Source organism: Chionomys nivalis, chromosome 23 (assembly GCF_950005125.1).
Source record: "Chionomys nivalis chromosome 23, mChiNiv1.1, whole genome shotgun sequence".
NCBI lineage: Eukaryota > Metazoa > Chordata > Mammalia > Rodentia > Cricetidae > Chionomys > Chionomys nivalis.
The window spans coordinates 40,622,271-40,629,214 of NC_080108.1; the positions used below are offsets into that span (position 1 = coordinate 40,622,271).

At 54.3% G+C, this 6,944-nt stretch overlaps 1 pseudogene; it reads right to left on the bottom strand.

The window, feature by feature from the left end:
• Positions 1-295: 295 nt before the first annotated feature.
• Positions 296-5,391, bottom strand: LOC130865133 (kallikrein-2-like; annotated as a pseudogene).
• Between the last annotated feature and the right edge of the window lie 1,553 nt (positions 5,392-6,944).

A 6,944-nucleotide genomic window follows, 5' to 3' on the forward strand; every position in this document is an offset into this window, starting at 1 on the left:
CAGATGGGAGAAGCACATGGAACCCGCTGAGACTTGCTGGTTCCGCCTGCCTCAGCCCCTTCTTCCCGCTAAAGGCATGAATCCATACCCAGCACCCGAGTCCGGAGGTTCAGGAGGGTTTGGGTTCTGCCGGCTGAGTCCTAGACCCCAAGGTACCTAGAGCCCAGAAAAGAGGGACAGGGCAGAACGTAAGGGGGTGGATGTCAGTTTACTAAGGAAGGTACAGGGACGTCATGGGTTGTTCCCCGTGGTGACCTCAATCCATGTCTCGTATAGCTTCAGCTCGGTGAACATGCTAGGTGCCCAGGCCAGGCACAGGGGTTACCACCCTTAGCACCCCATCACAGATGAGTGGGCCCCCAGAGTCTCCCTAAGGGAAGAAGAGTGGGGTGGAGTGAGAGAAGACACCCTACTTTCTGTCTGGGGTGCCTTATCTCTTGCACATGACCGCCACCTCCCGGCTAAGCCTTCCAGAAAAAAGCAGTATAGCATTCCAGAGGGGATGTAACCCGGACCCCTGAGGAAGCGAGGAGGGTCCTCATATCAGTAGGGGTCAGAAGGTAGGGCCCCAGGAAGAGGCAACACTTCCACCCCGGGGTCACTTGATAGCCCCCTTCCCTTGAACTTTTCTTAGAATAGACACCCCTGGCCAAGGCAATGGGGAGACACGGAGAGAGAGAGCTGTTAAGCAGGGCCAGGGAAAGGCCAGCTCTGACATTAGAAGGCCTGCGTGGAGGCAATACAGTAAGAGAGATGAGGCAAAAGCCTGTAAGGAAGACGGTAGGGTGAGACCAGCTGAGGGTAAGACTTGGAGTCTCCACCCAGCTCAACCCTGACACAGATACTCCCTTCCACGTCTGCCTTCCTGCAGCCTGAGTCCACGGACACCAGAGGGCGCCTGTGAGCAGAGTCAGTGTTTCCCTGCTCTGTGGTTCAAATGAGACCCTGCAGGAAGCGAGCCCCTGCCTGCTCTTATTCCTGTTCACACTCTGTCTGCTGACATTTACCTAGTCACAAGCCCCCAGGCTGTTCCTCTCCCTCTGGGACCTGGCACTTGCTTTCCCCTCTGCCCCACCCCTGATACTATAGGGTACCCCCCTACAGGCATTGCCTCATCTCACCTTGTACACAACACCCCCTCCTAGCACAGGTGTCCCTCCTGCTGTCCCAGGTCTTGTGTCTGCCCATGGCTCCACTACCTTGTGATATCCTACCCCATCGTGTCTGAGTTATGCTTCCTGTTCATGGCTGCCCCTCTTTGTGGAGCTATGTTCTCCACATCAACACCCCCTTCCTGAAGTGAGCATGGGGATTCAGGAGGCCCCTCAGAGGGTAGGCTTTTTGGTGGAACTGCTCGAAGTTCTGCAGGGGACTCCTGAGTCATCACCTATGCTGGGGGCAGGCCTTTTGGTGATACAGTTGCCTTTGATAGACTCATGCTCCCAGAGGCTAATCCCACTAGCTCGTGAACTCACCAAGAGGGGTGGAACAGTGTGTGTCTTCTCTGTTTGTGAGTAGAAACAGCTGCCCCAGAAGGAGCAATGCAACATCCCACCCCTCTTGGTGCTCTGTGTGGGAGGGGCTTCTCTCTGCTCACTGTTGACTGCCCAAGGTGGTCACAGGCACCTGGGAGATACCTTAGAAAAGGTGTTCATAGGTGAGATCCCTGCATGTAGAAGACTGTGCCTTGGGGAGGGAGGGACAGGACTGAAGCAGAGGGGTGACACTCTGGAGAGCTGATGGGGAGGTGCTGGCTGGGGCTCAGCCTAGAATAGGGTTCCTTTACTCTTGTCCTCTCAGAGCCTAGCAAAGGGGACCGCTTACCATGCAAGTATCTTTGCCGCCTTCCCATTGCCCAGCACACAGCATGACTTCTGTCACTGTCTGCAAATTAGCTGCCTTACAGAGCATCATTGGACGTGAGGCAGAGGTCCACACTCTGCAGCACCCCTGCATTCATAGCTGCAGGCCAAGAGAACACAGCCATGGCAGGTGCACAGCAGCCTGGCAGCCCAATCTCTTCCAGAACTGTGCCTCCTGCTCCAGGCTGAGGGGACTGACACAGGCATACACTCATCTGGCCTGATGCTGCCCCAGCCAGATGCCAGGCAGAGGCTTCCCAGCTCAGACTCCTCAGTGGACAGGCTCAGCGCCCTCAGGACTCTGTGATGTTGACTGGCTCACTCAGCTGCAACAGTGGGTCGTGGCTGTTGTCATCGTTGGGACTGAGAGATCTGGTCTTTAGGAGGCTCATGTTGTAGAGTGGGGGGTGGATGGAATGGCTGACAGGGACACACTGACCAGTGTCTTCATTGTCATACAGGCTGATGACCCAGCCCTGCCAGGCTGATGCTAGGGAGGAAGCAAGAATGAGGCAGAAGGAGGGGGCCAGGGAACCTGGGCAAAATAGAGGAAGAAAGGAGAAAGGGATGGGAAAGGAGAGAGTGGACAGAGACAACAAGAAAGTGCTGGAAGGGGAGAGATTGAAAGGCAGACACACAGGGAAGGACAGAGCCTCCAGGCTCTGGAAATAGCCTGGGGGCAGGGGGAGGGTGAAGTGCTCACTGCACTAGCGCGAGGACCTGACTTTGGACCATCAAAACCTACGTGAAAATCAGACTGAGTGGCAGATGCCTGCATTCTTGTGCTGAGGACAGACACAGGATGATCCCTAGAGCTGCCTGACAGTCAGCCATGCTGAATGCTTGCGCTTCTATTGAAAAAAAAGCAGACATGGAGGATGGAAGGAGAGGTGATGGCTTCATGGTTAAAAGCACTGGCTGCTCTTCCAGAAGATCTGGGTTTGATTCCCAGCACTAACATGGTGGCTCACAACTGTCTGTAACTCTAGTTCCAGGTCATCTTCAGGTCTTCAGACACCAGGTACATACGTGGTGCACAGACATACAGAAATACATACAGGCGAAACACTCATATACAATTTTTTTTTTGTTAAGGCAACTTAAAAAGATGGGCCAGTGAGACAGCTCAGCTGTCCTTGCAGCCAAGCCCCATGATCTGAGTTCAATCCCAGGACCCACGTGGTGGAGGGAGGGAACTGATGACCGTGGGCTGTCTTATGACCTCCAGTTGTGTGCAACGACATGTATGCTCACACATACACACACTCACACACACAAAACAAATAAATGCGATAAAAAAGGTTAAGAAGCATAAGCCGGAGAGCGAGAGAGGGAGTCAGCTGACACCTGCCTTTGGCCCTCACATACAGATGCACACTCACGCATACACACCAACAGCACACACACATACACCACACACATGTGATTAAAACAAGAGAGCTAAAGAGGTGTAGGAGGAAAGGGGCAGAGAAGAGTGAGAAGGGAAAACACGTGGGGAGCTGCGAGGACATGGGGTGAGAAGAGAGGAAGTGATTGGGGACAGACGAGAGGCAGAGAAAAACAGACAAAGTAGTAAGGGAGGCAGGGAGTAAAGAGAGAATGAGAACTGGAACAGAGAGGGAAAGGACCTGAGAGCCACCCAGCTGCACCAGGGCTGGCCAGAACTTCCCTGGTCCGTGGGGTGTTGCCACAACTCCAGGTCTGACCCGTTTCTGATCAGCACCCGGCCCACACTTCGTACTGGCCCAGACATAGCTCACCCCAACCTCGCTCTTTGTGTCCCCACAGTGGACAGGGTCCTCCAGTGCCAGGTTGGTCTGGGGAAACTGAGGACTTCTCTCACAGTGCGCGCTGGGGACACCTTCCGGTCTACTAGATTCCACTTAGGCCTATTCTCCAGTGTGGCCAGCAGAGGGGAGGGGGAGAGTGAGACCCAGACCCAGAGATCTGGAGGGGGAGACACTTGATGGCAGAAAGAGACACCCAGAGGAGGACAGATAGAGGAGACACACAGACATGGAGCCAGGGAAGGAGGAGAGACCAAAACCCAAACACGATCCCACGTAGTCAACAGAGAACAGTATGCCAAAGGGCAGTGAGACAGGAAACCCAGAGAGACCCAGGGACAGACCCAGGTGGTCATGGGTGGTGGTGGGCCAGTCCCAGCTCTGCTGCCACAGGCCTCCTGGACCATCCTTCATCCCTCAGATCCCTCACAAGACCTCTCACAAGGCCATCCAAAGAGGAGGGTGGCATGTTCTTCTTTAAAGAATAGAAGCCCCCACCACTGCTCTTCTTCTACTAATGTGTTTGGGAGATGGATCCCAGGGTCTCTAGCATGCCAGGCTCTGGCCACAGCCACATCCCAGCCCATCCTACCAGCTGATGCAGTGGGCCGCTATGAGCACCCACTGGGGGTGCACACCATGAAACACAGCCACCTGCCAGGGTTGCCAATGTCTCTCACCCTCCCAGCCTTCGATGATCCTGGACTCAGTGAGGGACCTGGAACCTGTGGAAAGAGTGCTGGGTAGAGCCCAGGGTTGGCATGGAAAAGGGACTGGGAAGGGACGTGGGAGAGGACCAGGACTGAGGGCACGGGGTCAGGATTAAGGTGCTAGAATGAACTGGTGTGTGGGAGGCAGATGGCCCTGGGCAGACAGATATTCTGCCCTGAGCACGAAGCTGACCTCAGCAGACTGGGAGACAACAGATGACATCAGTGTCTGGAGCTGCATGGGCTCCAGGGAGTTTGGGGTGAGCAGGGGTACAGGGCAAGTGAGGGTGAAGGCCGTGGGTCCCCAGGGACAAGGAGTTCCTGAAATGGAGATAGGCTCGCATGGCTGATGTCTGCTTTTTGGGAGAGAATCCTGAGTAGTGTTGAGGAAGCAGACTGGGAAGGATGTGGCCCCAGAAAGCAGTTCTAAAAGAGCCCAGGCTTCAACCATCCCCACCCCACTGATGGAAGTTCAGGCGGAGACAGAATAAGGAGAAAACTCCAGAACCCCAATTTCAGATCGCAGGAGGTGGGGGGCTATTTGTGGTCTCTGACTAGATCTCTTTATCTACGTGACGAAACAGGATGTGTCATGGGACCTGTATCCCCAGTGGCATAGGCTGGGGACAGAAATCAAGGTTGGGGGCACAGGGTGGCGGTAATGTCTTGGTTGGGCTAAGGTGGCCTCCAGTGGAGGATTCCCTCAGTGACAGACAGCGAAGACCCAGGATTTGCTCCTTAGGGAGTGGACTAAGACAAAGAGAAATCCAGGGTTTCAGGGTGGATTCAGGAACAAAAGGAGTGGGAAGATCTGTGCATCATGGAGGGGTAGAGATAAGGTGTCAGGGTGGCACCCCAAGAAATAAGGAGCCTAGTCCCTGATCTAAAACAGGCTGTGGGTTGGAAGGTGGAGCTGGGCTCAAGGGGTAGAAGGCAGAGGTGTCTGGTCCTATCCCCTGCCGGTGTACCCTCCCTCAGCTTCTCACCGTCTTCCTCCACACACAGGATGAGGCACAAAAGCAGGAGCCGCATGGTGGAGGGTGTGGAGGGATAGGTGGTAAACTGGGAGCTGAGTCTCCCTGGCCTTATAAAGTCTTCGTTCCCACACGTCCCCTCCCACCCTATAGGCATGAAGAGGATGTCAGAACCCCACCCCTAAATCTGTAGGCTGGGCTCCTTCTGTATGAAGGACTGTGTCTGGCGTGAGAACCCACGTCTTCCTGCTCTGTTGGCCCTGGCTCACACTGGCTGAATTCCTGTGGTCTGAGATCTGGCTGTGAAAGGGCTCACAGCAGGGATGCTGGATCACAGAAGCAGAGATTCCGGAGAGGGTGACAAGAGCAGTAGTCTGACAGGGGCTCCACACACAGTCTCCTCACCTAACCCAAATCATCCTTTCTCCCGAGTCTCAGTGACTAGTGCCATCTGGGCTGTGAGCTCATGTGGGCCCTATGGCACTCTGAGTCCAGAGACTGAATACAACTCCTCTGAACATTTGTTTAGTTTTTATATTATTTCTGTGTATGTGGTGGTAGTGGTGGTGGTGGTGGTGGTGTGTGAATGTGTTTGATTCTGTGTATGGGCATGGAGACCAGGGGACGACTGGACCCCCTCTCTATCCCTCTCCACTTACTCCCTTGAGACCAGGTCTCTCAGTGAACCAGGAGCTCAGCTGGTGACCAGCGAGCCCCACGATCCTCCTCTTTCGACCCCAAACCTCGATGGGAATTTTATGTGTGTGACACTGCTGTCTTTGTTGGTTTGGTTTGGATTTTAGAGAAAGGGTAGCCCTGGCGGTCCTGGAACTCGCTCTATAGACCAGGCTGGCCTCGAACTCACAGACATCCACCTTCCTTTGCCTCCCAAGTGCTGGGATTAAAGGCATGCACCACCACCACCAGGGAAACAGTGTCCGTTTTTAAAGAGGGTTCTGGGGTTGGAACTCAGATCTTCTGCTTGCATGCCAAGCACGTTTACTACCCAGCCCCACTCCCTAGTTTCTAATGCAGCTGAAACAGTTTCAGAGCTCAGAAATCTCTGACCCCCACACTCCCAACTGCAAAATCTCCTTCCCTTGTCCTGATGCTCCTTCTAGGGATAAACCCTGCCATTCACAGATGCGCCAAGCCAGTACTCTCCAGTCAGGAGACAGGAGTCGCCATGACTGAGCCCCTAGAGTGTCCAAGCCAACCTTCATGTAAAGGACTGGGGTTCTCTGACCTCCCTAAGCCCCGTCTGTTCCCATACTCTCTCCACGAATCACCATCTCCTCTCAGGCCAAGAGCAGCCTGTCAGAAAAATACAGATTCTTCTCCTCGGTACACCACTCAGACCCAGATTTTGGATTTGGTTGGATTCAAATGGCATTGGTGTGTCACAGAGGAGAACCAGAACAAAAGCCTAGTCGCCTCCTGGCTTAACTCTCCCCAACTACTCTCCAACCCCTACCCTCTGTCCTCCATCAGCTCAGGATCTGAAGTGGTCAGAGGAACCCAAATGCCAGCACATCCTGATGCACCAATGGACCCCATGCTGGTCACCTCATGCTAGTCCCTCCCAACTAGGACCACAGAAGAGTCACCACC